Source organism: Lepus europaeus, chromosome 18 (assembly GCF_033115175.1).
Source record: "Lepus europaeus isolate LE1 chromosome 18, mLepTim1.pri, whole genome shotgun sequence".
Lineage (NCBI taxonomy): Eukaryota > Metazoa > Chordata > Mammalia > Lagomorpha > Leporidae > Lepus > Lepus europaeus.
The window spans coordinates 39,097,225-39,119,467 of NC_084844.1; positions in this window are offsets into that span (position 1 = coordinate 39,097,225).

A 22,243-nucleotide genomic window follows, 5' to 3' on the forward strand; every position below is an offset into this window, starting at 1 on the left:
GGTCTGGAGCCTGCGGAGAGGCGAGGGCTCTGGACGGCAGGCCTCGCGCCCAGCGAGGACAAAGCCTGCTGCCGCCAGCCGTGGGCAGCTGGCTCCATCTTCGAGAAGCCTCCAGCTGACCCCTCGTGGGAACGGAGCCTGAGGAGCTGCTGGCAAAGGTCACGTTTCGGACCCAGAGACCACTCTTTCCCCAAGACTGCCGCCTTCTCCAGCTGACCCCTTTCCTCTCGCCGGCTCTCGGCTCTGCAGAGTTGGCTCTCCAGCGGCAAGCAGCCAGGACCTGGTTGTTTAGTCTGGCGACACCCCTTCTGTGGCTTGGTTACGAGAGAGGGTGACGTCTGTCTCAGCGGTGGACTCTCGCCGGCTCTCCCTTGCTCCCTGGCTTTGATGAGGTGGCTGCCACGTGGGAGACGCCCACGCGGCCAGGAACCGAGGCCCTCCCCACCTGCAAGAAATGGAGTCCCACAGAGCCACCAGGTGAGCTCAGAAGTGGACTCTTCCCCGAGTAGACCGCCAGCCGAGACGCAGCCTTGTGGGAGCCCGTGGCTGTTAGGACCCCAACTCCTGAGCCACAGATGCGGGGAGCTGGTAAGTGTGTGCTGTTTGACACTGCCAAGTTTGGAGGTGACTGTCGTGCGGTATCAGGTACCGAGGCAGAGGGCCAGGGGTTGATTCCGCTGCTCCAGGCAGCTGTGGAGGGCACGGGGGACAGTGACGGGGCTCAGGCCGGAGGGATGGGTAGCGAGAGAAGAGCTCTGGGCCAGGTGCCAGGAGACCTGGTTCTCATCTGACTTTGCTAACTGACAGCTTCTCCGGCCTCGGTTTCCCTGTGTGTCACGGGATGGGGACAGGGCTGTTCCCGCCTGGCTCCCCTGAGGGAGAGACAGATTCCTGTCTTGGGAGGCCCCCAGGCAGCCCCCAGTGCAGGCCGATGTGACCTGAGGGGGTGGGAGCTCAGCCTTGGCCTGCCTATCTCACCCCCATTTCCGGGTGTGGGGGGCTGTCATAGCCTTTGTGTTGGGGTAGAGGGTGGAGGCCTGGTTCCCAGAGCCAGGACCGCTGCTTTGTGAGTGCAGTGCCCTGGGCCTGGGTGCTGGGTGCCACTGCATTGACAGAAGTGCAAACGGAAAAGTTATTGGGCCCCTTTCTCCCCCTGCCGGTTCCTGCCTCCAGGCTGGGGTGAGGGGGCGGTTTCTTGCACCGCCTCTGATCAGTTATAACGCGGGTCTCTCTGCGGTCTCTGAGCTGCACAGAGCCCTTGGGGTCCAGAGAGGCCTCCCGCGGCGCTCTAAGGAGGCAGAAAGGCAGAGCGCTGGGTTTGCATCGTGGCTCCATGGCTTAGCTGTGAGGCCGGGTGAGGTGACTTAATGTCTGACCTCAGTCATTGAAATGAGGATGAAGGCACCTTCTCCTGCAGGCCGCTGCTGGGGCTGGAGGCGGCATGGGCTGGCACACACGGTAAGCCGTCAATAAAAGCTGGTGAGGATGTTTGCCCATTCACGGCTCCCTGGCCCTGGGCTGTTCCCACGGAGCCGTGTGGCTCGCTGCCTCTGTGGGCTCCGTTGCTCCTCTCGAGCTGCTGCTTGCTTCCCGGTGGGCCTTGCTTCCCTGCTGCTGCCTGAGTGTGTCCTTCAGCCCTTCTTGGAGGGAGGACGAGGAGGGAGGGGGGAGGATGCTGGCACGGTATTGGACCCGAGAGGCAGGAGCTTTGCTGTAAAACACAAAGTTGCATATTTGTCTGAAATTAGCCAGGACTTTCGCATGCATCATCCACTTCCCCCCATCTGTAGAATGGGTTATCAGCTCATGGAAGGCTTTATTATTCACACATGACGGTGGAAAAGTGAAGGCTTGGAGCCGTAGAGCGACCTGTCCGGGGTGACTTGGTCGTAAAGACTTGGAGCCAAGCTCGCCCTGGTGTTTGGGCCCCTCTCTGGGAACTTGACCGTTTCCCCAGGGCTGCGGGCTGCCGGTGAGGCCCCTCTGTGGCCCCCATTTCTCATGCCTCGTACTGAGGGAGTGGGCTCAGGTCCTCTCTGTGGGCCTTTGCACCCAGCTTCCTGCTCCCGCCCTGGTCTGTCAGGTCCTTGGGTGGGAGGAGCTAAGTCCTTGGCCTCTCTCAGGCTTGGTTGCAGGTGGAAAATTTCTGCGTCAGCTTCACTGTGCCTTTGGGAGACTTGGACGCTGCAGGCTGAGTGTCTTCCTTAATTATTCAGAAACCCATATATCTTCTGCAAGCAAGAAATCTAACAGGCCCGAAATGCCACAGATTGTTTACTGCTATTTGCTTTCAATCTGGAGTGGGCGGCAGGGCTGGGGCGAGTGTCCGTTCACACCTGAGTGGGAATGCTCCCACTCCTCTGGATCTGTGGCGTGGCCACAGGTCAGGGGACAGGGGAGGGAGCCCCACCCCAGGGCCCCTTCTCCCAGAAACCTGCCGAGTGGCTTTTGGGGAGCTCTTGTCCCCTCAGAGCTTCAGTGTTCCCTCCTGAGAAATGGGCTCACATGTATCCTATTGCTTAAGTGCAGTGAGTTGTGATAGTCACTTGGGGCCCAAGAGAATTTTTGAATTGTGCAGGTGATGGGGTTTGTCGGGTGTGTTTTCTGGCTTGGGGCGGGGCAGGGCGGGGATGCGTGTGGGGAGCAGCAGGAGGATGGCAGGGAGAGTTCTCGTCTCCGGAGCACTCGGTCACCCCTTTCCAGGGACAGACCTCTACCCGCCAAGGTTTCTTCTCACGCAGGCTCTTGGGTGATCTGCACCATCTCTGTGCAGGGTCCTTGGGTGGAATCGTAACGAAGTAGCTGTGACGTCCCCAGGCTGATGGAGGGAGACAAGTGGGTGAGGCTCTGCACGGCAGGACTTTGCTCTTGGCTTAGCTGAGTGCATGCACTCTTGTTCAGCAGCCTCGTGTGGTTGCTGGTCCAAAGGATTTCTCAAGTTGGAGCTATGGTGCCCCTCATCCATCAACCCACTGACTGGATCACTTTGACATGCGTTTTTTCATTGTGCAGTGAACCTGTGTGTGTGTGTGTGTGTGCAGGCATGGTTCTGTCCCCCTAGGTCTCACAGCTGAGGAGGGGCAGCAGCTCTTGGGCAGAACAAAACTACTGGGGAGGTCATAGTCCACTGTTCTTCAATGGAAGTGCTGGAGAGAGGCTACCAGGGCAGACTTCTTGGAGGAGGGGGATCCTGATGTTATAGGATTCCTCCAGGATTATTATGCTGCCTGGATTTCTTGGAATGATTGCAGTACAGTCATGGACCACGTAATGACGTTTTTGGTCAGTGACACTGCATACACAACAGTGGTCTCCCAAGATTATGGTCAGTGGTCTTCCTTCCCCTGTACCCCACCTGTGGTGCTTTCATCCCGGAAGTGGTCCTCACCCTCAGGCACCCTGAGCTCCTCATACCACGGAGTAACCTCCTGGCCCCCAGCACGGTGTGTCTGTCCCTTTTAGCATTGTCCCCGCGCCACTTGGCTCTTTTGGCTGAGATGATCAACTACTCATTTGCTGTGTTGTTGGGGTGGGGGTGTCTCTACTCCTGGGTGGACATACAAGGAAAGACTCCAGAGCTGGGGAGACTAGACCAGCACCCCATCCCTGCAAGGCTGGGCCATAAATCAGGCTGCTCCCCAGGGGAGGGGCCCCTCTCCTATTGCAAGGTGACTTGGGAGGTTTATTTGCAGTGCAGCAAAGCTCACCGAGTACCCTCTGTGCAGCACACCCTGCCAAAGACCCACAAAGGGGCTGGGATCATCCAGGCCAGGGGGCGCTGCCCCTGTGTGGGCAGGGATGCACTCCCAGACCACAGTGATGTCTTCCTAGTGGAAAGGACACTTTATCCACCATTCTTTGCTTGTGGGCTAAGGTAGAATGTACTTGTTTTTTAGCTTTTAAGAATTTTTTTCACTTTATTTGAAAGGCAGAAATAAATCTTCCATCTCCTAGTTCACTCCCCAAATGCCCATAACATTGGGACAAACCAAAGCCAGGAACCTGGAGTTCCATCTAGGCCCCCGACATGAGTGGCAGGGACCCAAGTACATGATCAATTGCTTCCCGGGGTGCACATTAGCAGGTATCTGGATCGGAAGTGGAGGAGCTGGGACTGGAACCAGGCACTCTGGAGTGCGTGTCTCCAGACTTAACCACTGCCCAGGATGCCTGCCCTTGCGTGTGCTTCTTGATTAAAGTGGGATGGAGGGAGTCCGCGGCAGGGAGACTGTTTGTCCAGACAGTGGCAAGTGGGGTTGTAGGGGGGCCGATGCTGTTGGCGCTCCATCCATGTCCATGCACCTGGACCCGTGGCTGCCAGCTGGAGACCTGAGACCTGCGTCGGGCTTTCTCTGGCTCCTGGAACCTGCTCCGCTGTCTTGTTGCCTGGGGTTACCCTGAGGTCTGTTCTGTCTGCTCCCTGAGTTCTCCCTGCAGGAACCTGTTCCCCACACAGTCCTTACCAACTTCCTTCCCCTCCCTCTTGTGGCCCCTCTCCTTCCAGTGCTTCCTGGAAGGAAACTGACCTCTTGCGCTCATCCTTGGCTCAGGATCCGCCACTGGGGAGCGCCACCTAGGACATCGGGACTGGCCAGGTTTGGGTTGGGGCTTGATGCCACCACGTCATCACGTTGAGATCTTGGACAGGTCCCTCCAAGTGTCAGTCCTACACCCAAGAGCTGGGGTTGCTGGTAGCACTGTGGCTGGCTCTGAGAACTTGGCTGGATTGAACAGGAGCTCTTCTGATCATTATGGAAAGATGGAAAACAACCCCAATGTCTGATAATTAGCTTATCAGTGGCAGTGGGGGCTGGAAAGGTTGGGGATGGGGGAAGCTCTTTAGGGCCAGTGGGAGAGAGCCAGATGTGAGAGGGAGGAGGGGCAGGTCCCTCGGGGCAGTTTGTCTCCAGGAGGGAATGGAGAAGCTGTGAGGAGGTGGGGGCAAGGCATGGCTGGTGATCCTGAAGGGTTTTCCCACCACAGCGTGAGAATCCCTGGCCAAGATTCAGCTTTGTTACGCTGTGAGTGCACCTGCCAGAGACTGGAACCCCAAGACCCCAGCTGAGGAGCCTCATCTGGAGGCTGCTCACCCCACCCCCTGCGTGCCCAGGATTCACTGGGAAGTATTTATTACGCGTCAGTGTGATAAATGAAAAGTCATATTTTACTGTGAATTATCCCTGGCCCATGCGAAGCACAGATCTACAGCTTGGGGAGTTATTAAGTGCTTACCACTGAATGCTATAAAAACCTCATCATTTTCCCCAAGGGCCTCCCCCACCGTGGCTGGGGAGGGACAGGCTGGCAGGGCCCCTTGCATGCTCTGCTCTGGGAAGCCAGGGCTGGGATCCTGGGTTCCTGACCTCCTGTGCTTGGTTGAGACCTTGGCTGAAGTCCTAGGACTCAGTTTCTCCATCTGTAGCATAAGCAGGCAAGGGGAGCGGTGGGTTTGGTGGTCACAGGCCATGAGCCACACCTGATACCATGGGTGACATGAAGTTCAGGACTGTAATGGAGCAAAAGCGGCCCAGGTCATGGAGCTGTCGACTTCGGTGTGCAGCGGGCATAATGTTGAATTTTGTTGTCTGATGAGGAGTCCTGGTATATTGGTCAGAATCTCAGCAGGAACCAGATGGTGTGTGTACATTAGGATAATTCCAGCAGGGCTTTAAATAAAGTAGCAATTGATCAAAGTGTGGCCAGGGCATAGGGAAGCTGCACAGGGAAGTGTGGTATTGAGGGTTGGGGACAGGTGTGACCAGGGGTAAGAGAAGGAAGCAGTGACCAGAAGCCAGAGGTGGCAGGGGCTGTGGGGTACAGGCTGCTTGGAGGAGCTGTGACCTGCTGTCATGGTGGCCCTGCAAGGAGAGCTCCTGTCCCTTCCACAGCTCCCCGTTGCTGGGCAGCAGAGGGAGGACGGGGCATGGATCTGGGAGGTGAGTGGAAGGGACCCAGCTGGGCACCCCCACACACACCCGGCACAGCTGCCCTCCACCAACTCCATCACAGCACCGCCCCCACCGGTACCCTGGCCCCGCATAGCCGGCCTCCACTTGAACATGCTGGGGACAGGGAGGCCCCACTGTCGGGCATCTCCGATTCCTATGGAAGTGGTCCTTAGAGCACACCCAAGCTGCTTCCCCAGCCTCCCACTTAACAATTGCACTAGTTAGCAGGCTCCACATGAGGAGTAAATGGTAAAGAACCATGGTGCCTGCAAGTAGGTTACTTGTTAGCCTTGCAAGCCCGCCCAAGGCTTTGTAGCCCTTCTCTCCTCTCCCTCCCTTCCTCCCTCCCCACCCCCATCCCCGGTGTTCTGAGCCCCAGCAGATGTGTCCATGGATGCCACGCGCTGCCGAGTGCTGCGGAAGGTTTGTGCACAGTCACTGCGAAGTGAATATAATGGTCGTGCATTTCAACATGCAGAGTTCCCGGTGGCCTTGTGAAGTCCCCTAGATGGCCTTGAACTGCATCGCTTCTGCTTCCCTGTGTAGCTGCCCTGTGCTCCTCCTGGGCCCTCCACCTGAGTGCATGCCCAGCAGAGCCAACCAGAGACCACCCCCCCCACCACTCCAGCAGGTGGGCGCCTGGGGCCCTGTCTTGGAAGCCACTGCCCTTTCTGCTGAATTTTCTCTGCCTCTTTGGCTCTGCACAGTCAGGCCCCTTCTCCTTTCTGCGGGGGTGAGGGAAGAGAATGCTATGGACAGAGAAGACTCGGAAGCTCCTGGCTCCAGGCTTTAGACTGGCCCAGCTCTGGCCTTTGCGGTCATTTGGGGAGTGAACCAGCAGATAGAAGATCTCTCCCTCCCTCCTCCTCCCTCCCTCCTTCTCTCTCTCTCTCTAACTCTGCCTTTCAAATAAATAAATCTTTAAAAAAAGACATTCCATCCAAATGATCTGACAATAGAGGAATCCTTCCAAGAGCCAGATTCCCAGCTTCCTGGGATTCTCTCCCACCCCCAGCATCCTCATCCCCTCGGTCCCCAAACCTCTCTTCTGCCCTGAGCCCTTGGTCCTCAGCAGGCAGAGGAGAGAGCTGGAGCCCTTGCGCTTCTCCAGTGCCACCCCCTCCCCATCTCTGCACCTGTCTCCTGACAGTGGTCCCTCAGGGGCTGTGATTGGACTGTGGGCTTCATTGTGTAGGTGGTCCTAAGTCGGGAGGGGAGGGACAGAGAGCCCAGTGGGGCCGAGATACAGCATGGCGTGGTGGAGCTGGCGTGGCAGGCAGGGACAGCAGCACCCAGCCCACAGGTACTGAGCTTCCTGGAGGAGGCCTGAGGTACCTGGCTTCTGGTCTCTTGTGTCTGGCTCAGAGCTCAGGGAAGCAGGGGCTGGCTGGGCTCTGAGAGCATCCTGGGTGAGAGAGGGGCAGGGACCTGCCTCAGCACACGCTGGACAGCGACTTGGAGGGCCACCCAGGCCAGGCTGTCCCTGTGGTCTCCGAGCGTGAGGCTGGGGCGCCCCCTCGCCAGAGGGCTGGCTCCCTTGGAAAGACCACGTGGCTTGGAAGTGAGTCTGGCCTTGCCTTTTCCTAGTCCATGTGACCTCCCTGAACCACAGTTGTCCTGTCTGTGAAATGGGGACAGCAGCAGTATTTATAGGGCCATGGGAATTAAAATGCAGTTATTTGGGTGCCAAGCACCTGGAAAAACCTCAGTAAACCTTAGCTTTCTCCCACATCTTCTTCATTTTTGGGGTTTTCTTTCCAACAGAGCAAGCTCCAAGGGCCCAAAGGACTTTAGGACCATCAGGGGCTCCCCAGGTCCTGCTCCTCCCTGTCCAGCAAGGTTCTACCAGCCACGTGCTCCCCTGAGCCCCCTTGCTTGGCTCTCTCCACCCAGGTTTCCCCCTAGGCCCAGGAGGCTGCCCTGCTAGCAAAGCTCCCATGACGCAGCCTCCTGGAAAAGACCAGAGTACTGCTTCAAGGTCAAAAGCAGGCTCTGAGGTGACCCTCCTGCCCAGACCCTCCCTGGGGTGTAGACGCCAGCCAAGCAGAGAGGAGGTGAGGGCAGGGACTTGCCAGGCGCAGTGGCCAGCAGTGGTGGAGCTGGGACCTGGGGGCAGTTCTCCCCACGTCCAGTCTGGAATCTAGTTGTTACCCAGTATCCTGTATGTTGCCCTGGGCGGGGCTGGCGTGGGAAGAAGTTCCCGCTGGTTCCATGCCTGACAGAGCCAGCTGGTGTTGCAGGTTCCTTCTCTGCCTGGTTCTAGCTCAGAAACACAGGAGGGGCCCTACCTCCCTAGCTCCTGCTCAGGTTGGGGAGCAATGGTGTCCAGTGTGTTGCCCGTGAGGCTGAGAGGACATGGTCTGTTTCTCCCCAGCCTTTCTCCCTCCCTCCCTTTCTTTCTCCCTCTCTTTCTTTTTTTCTTTCATGGGATAAGGTAGCTAGCTGAGCTGCCCTATGTAATTTTTTTAAAGATTTATTTATTTTACTTGCAAGTCAGAGTTACAGAGAGAGAGAAGGAGAGGCAGAGAGAGAGAGAGAGAGAGAGAGAGAGAGAGAGAGAGAGAGAGGTCTTCCATCAGCTGGTTTACTCCCCAATTGGCAGCAACAGCCGGAGCAGTGCTGATCTGAAGCCAGGAGCTTCTTTGGGTCTCCCACCTGGGTGCAGGGGCCCAAGCACTTGAGTCATCTCCTACTGCTTTCCCAGGCCATAGCAGAGAGCTGGATTGGAAGTGGAGCAGCTGGGTCTTGAACCAGTGCCCATAAGGGATGCCGGCACTGCAGGTGGTGGCTTTACCCACTATGCCACAGCGCCAGCCCCTGCCCACATGTAATTCTGTCCTATTTTTCAGAAAATTCCCTTTCCCAGGATGCTTTATTTTCATCTGGGACCTGGGGAAAGGAGCCATGCAAATATGTATATTAAGCTCCACATGGAATTTTATGGAGGTGTCATAAATCTGCCAGGTGACCACGTTTCCTAATAAAAGGAGGTGCTGGGAGGTGCTTCCAGGGGAGACAAAGACCAAGGAGGTCTGAGCTGCTCCCCTCTCCTTCGCTTCCCCCACCCCCTTTCCTCTGGGGTCCACTCCACTTCTCAGCTATGTCTGTGTGAGTGTGTGTGTGTGTGTGTGTCTTCTCACTTTGTGCACCGTCACTATATCTCTACTTAGAATGCTTCCTTAGGTAGCAGGCAAGGCCCTGGAAAAGGAATCTAAACCCCATTTCTCACCCATCACTTCCTTCTAAGATTTGTGTGTTTATTTGAGAATCAGAGTGTCCTCTCTCTCTCTCTCTCCCTCTCTCTCTCTATATATATATGTGTGTGTGTGTGTGTATATATATATATATATATATATATATATATATAATCTGCAGGTTCACCCTCCAAATGCCCACAGCAGCCAGGATTAAGCCAGGCAGAAGCCCGGAGCCCAGAAGTCAATCTAGGTCTCCCATGTGTGTGGCAGGGCCCTGAGCACTTAGACCATCCTCCCTTGCCCTTCTAAGTGCATCAGCAGGAAGGTAGACCAGAAGCCGAGTAGCTGGGACTTGAACCAGTGCTCAGTATGGGATGGCTCGGCTTAACACACTGGGTAACAACACCCACCCCTCGCTAACCTTGCTTTCAACCTTCCCTTAACCTGGTTTTCACCTTTCCTCCATGTTGGGGTTACCTTGTAGACTGACTTCATGTGTGTTTAGCTCTGATAAACTTCCCCATTGGGAAGGGGCAGCTCGGTGTTTTTAGTATTTCTTTTCATTAAAAATTTATTTTTATGGCCGGCCCCGTGGCTTAACAGGCTAATCCTCCGCCTTGCGGCGCTGGCATACCGGGTTCTAGTCCCGGTTGGGGCACCGGATTCTATCCCGGTTGCCCCTCTTCCAGGCCAGCTCTCTGCTATGGCCCGGGAGTGCAGTGGAGGATGGCCCAAGTCCTTGGGCCCTGCACCCCATGGGAGACCAGGAGAAGCACCTGGCTCCTGGCTTCGGATCAGCGAGATGTGCCGGCCGCAGCAGCCATTGGAGGGTGAACCAACGGCAAAAAGGAAGACCTTTCTCTCTGTCTCTCTCCCTCACTATCCACTCTGCCTGTCAAAAAAAATTTTTTATTTGAAAGATAGAGCTATAGCTCCCATCCACTGGTTCCCTACCTGAACGCCTGTAACAGCGAAGGCAGGACCAGGGTGAAGGCAGGGGCCAAGAACTCAGTCTGGGTCTCTCACATGGGTGGCAGGGACCCAAGTACTTGAGCCATCACCTGCTGCCTCCTAGTGTGAGCATTGGCAGCAAGCAGAATCAGAAGTGGAGCTGGGACTCTGATACAGGGTGCTGGCATCCCAGGCAGCAGCCCTAGCCGCCGTGCCCATTTTAGTTTGAATGACACATGTGGAGAGTGCAGGTAGGGAGGACCGTGGCCTTCTCAGGGCGTGGTGCTGCCCGAGGTCTCGCTGGCTCAGAGCACATCCATTTGTGGATCACCTGAAAGCTAAGGGTCCTCTTTCCAGAGAACTGCAAGTCCATGTTGCGTGGACTCGGACTCTCCAAGGTGTCTCTGTGTGTTAGGAACCCCTGCTTTAGAAGGTGTGATTGCATCATCACCCTGCTTCTTAAAATGTTTTCAAAATTTTATTTGTGAGTTATATCAGACAGACAGAGCTCCCATCTGCTGATTCACTCTGCAAATATCCACAGTGGCCGGAGCCGAAGCCGGGAGACAGGGACGCAATGCACATGTCCTGTGTGGGTGGCAGGAACCCAATTACTTGAGCCATCACCACTGCCTCCCAGGGTCTACATTAGTAGGAGCCAGAGCTGGGTGTTGAACCCAGGCAGGTCACTGCGGGACTTGGGTCCTTCTTATCCACTAGACCAAATGTACCCCCTCCCTCCATGCACACACCACTCCCATGTCTTGCAGGCAGGTTTTCTATGCTTCCTGCCTGCATTGTGGGGCAAATATGCCCCAGCTCTGGACTGAGAGCTGTAGGAGCTCATGGACCCAAGAGAGACCTAAGGTCCCCGAGGGCTGAGAAATAGCTGGAGCTTGGTTGAAGGGCTTGGAAATAGATGTGTAGATCTGGGAAGACTTCCCAGAGGAGGAGTTGGGGCTGTGATCCAGTGCAAGGTAAGATGCAGAGTAGAAGAAGGGGGGTGGCCGCAGTGTAGCCCCCCTGGAGGGATGGCACAGGGAACCCAGGCCTGCCTGCTGATCCGCAAGTTCACCGCTAGGAACATCTGCTGGCTCTCTCCCCTGACAAAGGAAAGCTGTTGCCAACATAAATCCGAGAGTGGCTGCCCACCCCCACCCTGATGGCAGGGCCTGGGGCGGAGGCAGTGCACCATCTTCTGCGTTTATCACCGCCAAGCAGAGCTGGCATGGCAGGCCTGACAGCCTGGCCGCGTGCAGGTGATGTACGGGGCTTTGCGAGGCCCTGGAGAGCGAACTTGGCGTTTGTCCTTCAAATACAAAGTCATACTCTTGGCTTGTTTTCTGCACGGTGAGAGCTTGCTCACAACTTTGTTGTGGCCGCATGGATGGGAGGCGTGGGGCAGCAGGGGCTCCTCGCCTGGGCACCCCCAAGAAGCAGAAGTTGGTGATGTCCTGCTGGGTCAGGCTGGGATGGGCCTGGCAGGGAGAGGGGGTGCCCAGGCCTGTTCTGTAGCTTGGATTCCTGCAACTCTGGCATCTGCTGCTGCTGCGGACTCCCTGAGCGAGGTGGGGGCCTTTGATTTAGGGTTGAAGATGCTGAAATTATTCCCCAGCTCAAGGAACATGTGATTTTAAAAAACATGGGCCGGCACTGTGGTGTAGAAGGTTAAGCCTCTGCCTGCAGTGCTGGCATCCCACATGGCGTTGGTTCGAGTCCCGGCTGCTCCTCTTCTGATCCAGCTCCCTGCTAATGTGCCTGAGAAAGCCATGGAAGATTGCCAAAGCCCCTGGGCCCCTGCACCCACATGGGAGACCCAGATGAAGATCCTGGCTTTGGCCTGACCGAGCCCCAGCCATTGTGGCCATCTGGGGCGTGAACCAGCCCATGGAAGATCTCTCTCTCTCTTCCCCTCTCTCTCTCTGTAACTCTGCCTTTCAAATAAATACATATAAAAAAATGCACGGGAGTTCTGTAGGAGCCTCTGTCCTGGAGAGGAGAGTGGGTGATGACAGCTGCCGTGGGGGAGGAGAAGCAGTGATGTCCTCGGGATGGGGACAAACCCAGCCTCTGGCATTTTCTTCTCCATCCTGATGCCCACGTGGCTCCCAGAGGACACCCAGGGCTTTGCTCTCACTCCTGGCTCAGCTTGTGAACTCCCTGCCCGAAGAACTTAGGGGAGCATGGTGGCTGGTGGGGTGGGGTGGGGTGTCATCACCTGAGTGCCCCTCTAGCCATTGTTAGAAAGCCAGTCCCTGCTCTCCTTTACCTCTTACCTATTTAGAACTGGTGAACAATTGCTCCCTGAAGCCTTTCCTTTAAAAACCTATTTGCCGGGGAGGGGTTGTGGTGCAGCTCATTAAGCCACTCTTTGGGATCCACTATTTGAGCGCCAGTCTGAGTCCTGGCTACTTTGCTTCCAACCCAGCTCCCTGCTAATGCACCTGGGAGGCAGAGAATGACAGCCCAAGTGTTTGGGATCCTACCACCCACGGAGATGTGGATGGAGTTCCCAGTTCTGGCTTTGGCCTGGCCCAGCCCTGGTTGTTGCAGCCATGTGGAGTGTGAACACGTAAATGGAGGATCTCCCTCTCACCTCCCTCTCCCTCTCAGCCTTTCAAATAAGCAAATCTTTAGAAATCCAGTTATATGGATCCTGTGAGAAAATACCTGTATCAGACAAGATCAGCCAGGCCGTGCTGGGGCGCAGCAGCCTGAATGTCTTCACAGCATTAGGTTCACGTCTCACCTCTGCGATGTTTGCCAAGGTGTCCTCCACGTGGAGGTTTGGCCGTCGGCTGCTCCAGCTCAGCACGATTCCACCACCTCACGGCGGGCGGCACGGGGAGTTGGAGGAGTGGTCACCTGCTGGCTCGCTCGTGCCGCAGCCTGGGTATGAGTTGTGTGACTTCTGGGGCCTTGACTCACTACAAGGAGGGTAAAGGCACGGGGCTCCTGATGGCACCTTTGGGGAGCTTGGTTCCTTCTGCAAACTCTCCCTGCCCTTCCTCACCCACAGGCCGGCTGGGACGCCCTGGGGGCCCCAGGCACGTGAAGGGGAAGCTACCCTGGAATAGTCAGGTGAGAGCTGGAAGGACCTGGAAAGCATCCAGACCTTCGTCCCCCGGCCCCCATTCCAGCCCAGAGAGGCCCAGTGGCTACTGCGTGGTCACACAGCCTGTTAGAGCCAGGCTGGCCCCAACCAGCACCCCCAGAGCCTCCCATTTCAGCACTCCTACCCCTACATTCACCCGTGGCGTGGCCTATGGGGCAGCTTGGGAGAGAGGCCTGGCGAGCTTGCCAGGGCCATGCAGCTCGGGGTCCAGGGCCAGGCTCCGCCAGCCTTCACTGCCTGACTCCATTCATCCTGCGCAGCACGGCCAATCAGTCAGCACTGGCCATTATGTGCCTTAACTGCTACTTTAGATGCAGCCAACACGGCGTCGCGTGGCAGCTGCGATGGACGCTGGCAGTTTTAACGAGCAGAGCAATCGGAAAAGGAGATGCAAAGCTTTTATCGTCGGGCGGACCTTGCAGTTGAAACTGCTAATTGTGCTGCCCGTGTTGATTAACGTGACTCAAGTTAGCAACGACCCCCGTGCCTATCTCTGGGCTTCTGTGCCATTGTCTTTGGGGGGCAAAAGAGAATGAGTGTCGCTTGCCCTTGTGTGTCGGGCAGGGATTCTGCCAGGCGTGATTCTTGCTGGTTGGCGTGCGTGCTCCTTGCAGACTCAGAGGAGGAAGCACAGGCACAGGGAGGCTGGAGGTCTTGCCCCCGGGAATGGAGCATGCAGTCTGGCTGCGATGCTCTGACCACTGGGCACGAGGACGAGCCTGTGGGCAGTGGAAGGCAGGCCTTTTCCTCCTGCTGTCCTGGAGATCCAAATGTGGGGTGGAGAGAAGCTGGGAGCTCTTGAACTTGGGTGGGAACAAGTTACATCGTCATTTTCACTGAGCTTTTAATTAACCAGTGGATTTTTTTTTTTTTTTGACAGGCAGAGTGGACAGTGAGAAACAGAGAGAAAGGTCTTCCTTTTCCGTTGGTTCACCCCCCAATGGCTGCTGCGGCTGGCGCACTGCGCTGATCCGAAGGCAGGAGCCAGGTGCTTCTCCTGGTCTCCCATGGGGTGCAGGGCCCAAGGACTTGGGCCATCCTCCACTGCACTCCCTGGCCACAGCAGAGAGCTCGCCTGGAAGAGGGGCAATCGGGGTAGAATCCGGTGCCCTGACCGGGACTAGAACCCGTTGTGACAGCGCCGCAGGCGGAGGATTAGCCTATTGAGCTGTGGCGCCGGCCTTAAATCGTTCTTCTTAAAGATTTATTTATTTGAAAGTCAGTTACAGAGGGCAAGCGAGAGTGCCAGAGAGCGCTTCCATCTGCTGGTTCGCTTCCCAAATGGCTGCAATGGCCGGAGCTGGGCCAGACTGAAGCCAGGAGCTTCTTCCAGGTCTCCCACGTGGGTGCAGGGGCCCAAGCACTTGGGCCGTCTTCTGCTGCTTTCCCAGGCACACTAACAGGTTCCCGTGGCCCCGTCTTATTCAAAGCTGCGTGGCAAAGCGGGTCACAATTTTTCCTTCTGGGAGGGGCTGCCTTGAGGTTAGGCTTCTTGGTAGCTGTGTTCAGCCTGAATTTGCACCTCCCTCTCCTTCCTTCACAGGGGGAACAGACGTTGGTAACTGAGTACAAACGTGCAGGGCACAACCAAGGATGGCGACTGGGGCACAGAGAACAGGACTTCCACAGTCAGCGCTGGGAGTGGCTTGTGTACCGCCAGCTCTGGATATGGAAAAGGGGACTGGGTTTAAGGTCCGTGTAACCTCCCACATGCAATGAACATGGGCAGGTCGTTTATTTTAATTATTTTTTAAAGATTCATGTATTTATTTGAAAGAGCAATGAGAGAGAGAGACGACAGACAGACAGGCAGACAGACATATCTTCTGTTCCCTAGTTCACTCCCCAGATGGTTGCAACAGTGAGAGCTGGGTGAGTCCAAGCCAGGAGTCAGGAGTTCCATCTGGGTCCCCCGTGTGGGGGCAGGGACTTGAGCACTTGGGCCAACCTCCTCTGTCTTCCTAGGTGCATTAGTAGGAGTGCTGGATCAGAGGTGGAGCAGCAGGACTCAAACTGGTGCTCTGATAAGGAATGCCAGTGTTGCAGGCAGCAGCTTAACCACTGTGCCACACTGCCAGCCCTGGGTAAGTAGTCTTGGGAAAAGCGGGAACCACGAGGTCCGCCCCCTGAGCAGGGAGCAGAGAGGAGCAGAGCAGCTGGCCCAAAGCCTCCGCCAGAGCTGACCTTCTGACCTGGCCCCTGGGACACACCGTTGGGGGTTTCTCAGCCGGGAGACTGGGTATAAAAAACAGGGGGTGCTGGTGCCGATGGGCGTGGGGTCCCCCTCACATTGCTGAGGGATCAGGCTGGAAGTCGCAGATGGGGGAGCTGTGGCCTGGCCTCACTGCCGGGAGCAATGCAGGCAGGACCCTCACCCTCACCCTGGACCCTGCCCTGTGTCTGTGCGCGATGAACAGTCTTCACAACACCCTTTATCCCGATGGATCAAAGGCCTTGAGGGGGCCTCCTCCTCACAGCCAGTACCCCAGGGCTTGGGGCCTGGGGCTGCCCTGGGAAGTACAGGTACAGAACGCTGTCCCCTCCAGGGGTGAGTGGTACCCTCACACCCTGGAAGAAGGTGTGCGGACTGGGGATAAGGCCATGGTGGCCTATAACCAAACCCCCCTGCCGGGTACCTAGCTGAGCAAGAATTAAGATGGGAGAGGACCCACCCGGCGACCAGAGGCAGAGATGAGCCAGCAGTGCATAAGTGCCGTGTGGGGGTAAAAGGGGCATCTTTATGTCTCTTTGTGTGTTCACCTGCTTGTGAATGTGTGGACCCAGGTGGAGGAAGCAGCCACGGCCTGCTCTTGCCCAGCCACTGGGCTTTGTCCTGGGTAGGAGATGGGGGTGGGAAAGGAGACTGAGATTGGCTGCGCACCTACTACGTGCCAGAACCTCTACTTATGTGACCTCATTTAGTCCTGTGTTTGTCCCAGCCCCACGAGGTGGGGTGCTGACCCAGTCTTACAGGTGAGAGGGTCAAAGCCCAGGCAGGTGAAAGTGACTGGTGTGAGCCCCCCAAGCTGGGAGGGGCTGGAGCTTGGAGCCAGCAGGAAGACCTCAATTTGCTGATCCTTGAGAGGGTTTGGCAAGACAGGGAGGGGCACGGGACCCCACTTCACTCCTCCCTGCAGAGAAAGGGCTCGGTCGTCCCCTCTGCCCTGCACAGGGGGCTCTGTGAGAGGAGCAGCACACGTGTCCCAGGCCCCCCCCCCCCCCCCCGCTCCCAAGGGAGCACAGATCACCCTCCCTGGAGAGAAGACGCTGCCCTGCAGTCGAGGCTCCTGGAGAGGCAGGAGGCAGCCCTCTGCCCCGCCCCCTGCAGGGTCCCACCGTTTCTCATCCAGGGCCCGCCTCCAGCCTGCAGCACTGTCACAAGCCCAGAGCTTGGGCCACGAGCGGGGCCTGGCTGGTTTCTGGGATAGAGACTGCAGGCCTGCCACACAAGGATGCTCTGAGAAATTCATGGAAAAAGTTAAGATTATTTTGGGGCAAAAGAATTTGAAATCCCTGCATAGCTTTTTTTTTTTTTTTTTAACTTTTATTTAATGAATATAAATTTCCAGTATACAGCTTATGGATTACAATGGCTTCCCCTTCCCATAACTTCCCTCCTACCCGCAACCCTCCCCTCTCCCGCTCCCTCTCCCCTTCCATTCACATCAAGATTCATTTTCAATTCTATTTATATACAGAAGATCAATTTAGTATAAAATACTTCAACAGTTTGCACCCACATAGCAACACAAAGTGAAACATACTGTTTGAGTACTAGTTATAGCATTAAATCAAAATGTGCAGTACATCAAGGACAGAGATCCCACATCAGGAGCAAGCGCACAGTGGCTCCTGTTGTTGACCCAACAAATTGACACTCTAGTTTATGGCGCCAGTAATCACCCTAGGCTGTCGTCATGAGTTGCCAAGGCTATGGAAGCCTTCCAAGTTCCCCGACTCTGATCATATTTAGACAAGGTCATAAAAGACAGGGTGAGGATAGTAACCAATGATCCTAAGAGTGGCCTTAACCAGGTCTGAACAATTATACAGCATTAAGTGGGGAAGAGGACCATCAGTACACACAGGTTGGGAGTAGAGCCATTGGTGGTAGAGTAGAGGTTATGATTACAAAGGAATGAGGCTCAAGTGCACTAGACAGGGTCTAGAACAAAGGACAGAGTCATTATTAGAGGAGCTAAGAAAGGTGCTGTCTAAGCTACAAGTAATTTTTCTGATTGAGAGGCAAATAGAACCTGATAGAAGGGGCTTGATAATAATCTGTTGGGTTTTAGGCCTTGTAAGTTAAGAGGCTCAGACCTATCTATCTCTTCACATGGGGTATATCCTAAGGGAGGTGTGAACCTCCTAGGGGAAGGCACTCTGTTGACTTTCATTACTTGGCTGGCCTGGGAGGAGAGCTGGCCAGGTAAAGGCAGGTGGCATCTCTAACAAGAAATTTACAGTTCTGCCTGCAATGTTGCTGACCCTACTTGACCATACCCTCAGCTGCAGTGGTCACTTTGGAAGTTGGGCTGAGTGAAGGGCTTTTCAGCTTGGAGCCAATAAGATCTGTGGCTCTGACCTGGGCATCCTTCGATTCCAGGGCAGGTCCATTTCCAGTGATCCAACTCTTGGCAGAGCTGCCAGGGTTCTTCACAAGCTGACTTCTGCTGAAGCCCAGGCTTACCACATTGAAAGCCACTGCAGTGGACTGGCCTGTTGGGTCTCCTTGAGGGCAGATCACTGCCCAGATCAGCCATTGATAGGCCTGCCACCCATTGCTTCTGATGCCTAGCTTTCTTTTCCTCCTGGTTTGTGTTAAAGCAGACCAGAGGATGCAAGTCAAGGGAGTGCCCGTGTCCCATCTTTAATCTTCGGTGGCCTGAACTACAAGTCTATAGTCACAGGCATGTTCTGTAGTAGTTTTTCTAAGGTAGACAATGCCCATGAGGAAATCCCTGCATAGCTTTTTTTTTTTTTTATAATACACATTTCCATGAACTTTTGGATGCCCTCTTAGGCATTCTCTCCATCCTCTGTACGAACCCTGTGTATGACCACTCAGAATAAAGACATTCCCAGCTTCTGGCAGTGATGTGCGGCCACATGACCAAGTTCTGAACTCTGGGATAGAAGCAGAAACGGCATGGGCTACTCCGGGGAGTGTCCTTAAAGAGAGAGGCAGGACTTTCCCTACCCTGTTCTTCCCTTCCTGCTGCCTGCAGTGCGGATGTAGTGACTGGCCCTGCAGCAGCCACACTGTGTCAACAAGGGAACTTGGAAAAGAGGCTGTGGCGCAGCAACGTAGATGGCAATTGAGTCCCTGACCCTGAAGGCACCGGAACAGCTGCGGTCCTCCTGCGGGGTGTTTGGCTAAACCCAGTTCTGCTTTACACAGCCCTTTCCTTGCCGTGCAATATGGGCTCAGCCCCCCTGGACCCCTGCTGCTGTTGGTGGTGACGGCTGCACACGTGTGAGTGGCCTCCCGTGCTGGGGGAGGGGTGAGTGGGCACTTGGGGGGTTTTGGCTCCAAGGGGACTGCACCCATGCACTTCTCATGACCACAGCAAAGTACCCAGGACACGCCGCTTAGGAGGGAAGGAGGCTTCTTTTGGCTCATGGTGCCGGTGTCCCTGCTGGCAGAGCCCCAAGGCAGCACAGGGCATCACGTGGCAGAAGGGAGCATGTGTGTGGGCCAGCATTGTGGTGTGGTGTAGCAGGTGAAGCCACCGCCTGTGACACTGCATGCCATGTCCTGGCTGCGCCACTCCCCTGCTAATGGCCTGGGAAAGCAGCGGAAGATGATCCAGGTATTTGGGCCCCTGCCACTCACGTGGGAGACCCGGATGAAGCGCCTGCCTTCAGGGTGGCCATTGTGGTCATCTGGGGAATGAATTGGAGGATGGAAGGTCTGTCTTTACCTCTCCCTCTCTCTGTAACTCTGACTTTCAAAATAAATAAATCTAAAAAAAAAAAAATGGGGAACACGTGTGTCCATGTGGCCTCTCCCTGTGAAACCTCCAGGAGTCGGCCTGGGGGCTCTGCCCTGCCAGCCTAGTCCTGTGCATTTGCTCCCCACACCTCACCTCTACACCCCTAAAGTGGGCGATGCTTCCACCCTGCCGGCACCGCTCACGGAAGGCTTTGCCATCCATGCCTGTGACAGGCCGGGCCTCTGGGGGACACGGGAACCTCTGAGAACACGGGGAAGGCTGGGCCTCTGTCCCCACCCATGGGGGAGCTCAGAAGGAGCTGTGAGAGAAGAAATCGGTGCAGAGAGAGGAGAGGCGGTTAGGGGCGGAGTCACCTCCCCAGCTTCGCCGTGTGTGGGTCAAGTGCCCGCGCTCTCAACCTCTATTACTTCCTCTGTAAGGTAGGGACTTCCTGAGGTCATCGTGCGACTCAGATGCGTGACCGGCCTGTGCTATTATCATTGAGTGAGGGTCCAGGGGCCTAGGGTTTGGAGGGTGCCACTGAATTTCCGGGTCCCGTCGTCCTCACTTGTACAATGCGGGGAGGAGGGAATGGACCCCAGGAGCTCTGAGGTCCTCCCCAGTCCAGGCCCGTTCAACCCGGGCCTCCCTGCTCCCGTTTTATCAGTAATAACAGAGGCTTCCCACGGCAGAGACAGCTGGCCGTGCTCACCCTCTGTGGCCTCTGCTCCCCTCACTTGCTGTAGCGGTACTCTTGGGAAACAGCGACCCCAGCGAGACAGCTTTTCCGGCTGGTTCTTGTCAGCAGGGTGGGAGCTGGAGTGGATGTGCATCGCATCTGGGCCCAGGGCTTACGGCCTGCTTTGTCTCCTCGGCCTCTCTTCCCTTCCCTGCCTGCCGCTGGAGCTCCATGCCCGGGGCAGCCTGGGTGCTGTGCATGAGGATGCCCCAGCCTGCCCCTGCATGGAGAGGTACGATGCCCTGTGCCCCTTGCTCCATCCCAGGATCAAGACACACGTCCCCTGTGCTAAGGCACGGAGGTTGCCACATCTGCCCGGTGGCAGCTGCCGTGGTCTTGCACTCCCAGGAGGCAGAGTGGCTTGTCCATGACTGTGCCTCCTCTCGGATTCTCCGCGGCCTCTTACATCATGGTCCAGTTCTCTCGATTAGTTGGCCAGTTTCTTGAGAGCCAGGATGGCCGCTCACATCCTGCAGGGACCTCCTGGTGGAAGACACGGGCTGGCCTGAACTGAGGGTCTGCAGGCCCCCTGCCTGGCCCCTCCAGGCTGAAACAGTCTCGGGGACCCCAAAACAGTAGCTGAGGAAGCACGGTGAGGGGGTAGGGAATAGCTAACTCAGAATGAGGAGGTGGAGGAAGGGCAGGGCCCTGGGGAGGCGGGACTGGGGGAGGGCGTGTGGGAAGCAGAGGCAGTGAGGCTTTGGGAGATGAACATCTGGGTGGGCCAAAGCCCTGGTCTGAGCCCAGCTCTGCCTCCAGCATGGGTGACCCCACTAAATCCCAGGTTGCTGGAGGCCAAACCCAGGCTGCTCCCTCCGCCCAGGGTGACTCTTGCAATCCACTGCCCTCCTCTCTCCTGCTCTCTTCCCTGGAAGCCTGGGCATCCCTGGTTAGGATGCTAATGGAGGGTGGGCAGGAGGAAGGGAGGCAGCCGCAGAGCCCAGAGAATGAACGCAGGGAACGGAACTGGAGCCAGGGGCTAATTAAAGGCTCCATGTCAAAGAGGAATGCCAAGTAGGTAATTTCCATGCCATTTGAATAATGGGAGAAAAACGTTTACGTTTCTCAAGTTTGCGTGTTGAAAGAGAGAGGGGAGGGAAGCCCAGGGAACAGAATTGCTCCAAGGAGGGGGAGAGGGGCTGGCTGGACTGGAGCAATTTCCTGCCATTATCCCAGTCTGGGTGGGGGTGTCCCGAAACCTTGGCTAAGGGAGAGAGTGGCCATGTGGAGTCTTTGCACAGCCCACCCACATCCCTGGCCGTCCCAGGTCACCAGGCTGGGCAGGAGGCAGGAAAGGGGTGATGAGCACGAGTCCCATCTTGCAGGTGAGTAGCCGAGCCCCACGGAGCAGGAGTGAATTGCTCAAGGCCATGTTTGTTTACTTGTGAATATAACTCAGCAGTTTACTGGGCACAGACTGTGTGCCAGGCCCAGCGCCTTGTGATGGAAATGCTTGGGTGAGTGAGGTAGGGTCCTCTCCCCGGTCCTATAGGGGGAGAGCCACCTACGTCGCCGGAAGGAGGGGCCCAGCCTGCCTAGGGCCAGGGGTGTCTCCCAGGGGAGCAGCCCTTAAGCTGAGGTTTAAGCAGGAGTTTGTCAGGGCACGGGAGGCATGAGCCCACGCGAAGGTGTGGCGTTCTGGGGGCAGTGAGTCTTGTCGGGGGTTGGACTGGTGGCTTCATGGGAAGCCTAGGGCTCTGCAAAAGGCTGAGGAGGTGGCGCTGGTGGGACAGGGTGCAGCCCATGTCCTCCACCGCTGCTGTGTCTTTGGGGCCAGCCTCAGACCTGGCTGCCCCTGTCGGGCTGTGAGCTCACGAGATCAGGGAGCCGAGCCAGGGGCAGAGGGGCTCCTGCCCATCTCCCTGCACTGGTGACGGTCTTTTCCCGCTCTGTGTTTCTCCTAGGTTGGGCACCTAGGACCCTGCCAGCCTGGACTCACTGGCCCTTCGGGGCTGGCCAGGCCCTAGATGGTGCTGTCCATGGTGCTCAGCAGGTGGCCTCCCCAGAGGAGGAGGAGGACAGGGGTTTCCGATGTGGTTGAGACGGGACAGGTCCCGGATGGCTCTGCTTGTGGCCTGCTCCCAGGCTGCTGCTTGCTGGCTGAAAACCTGCTCTGCTTTGCAGGGCTGGCAGAAGTCCAGTTTCCCAGGGTGGTGCTGAGGCTGCGGGACACCAGGTCTTCCCTCTCTCAGCCTTAATCCTGCTTCTTCATGTCGGCAGATAAACAGTTTTCCCAGCAATCGTTGCAGCCCTCAATTTGCATAACCACCCAAATAAGCGTCGTTCCTTCCTTTAAGCTAACTCTGAGCTCTAAATTCCCAGTGGGCTGCTGTGCAATTAGACCAGTGTGGGTTTTC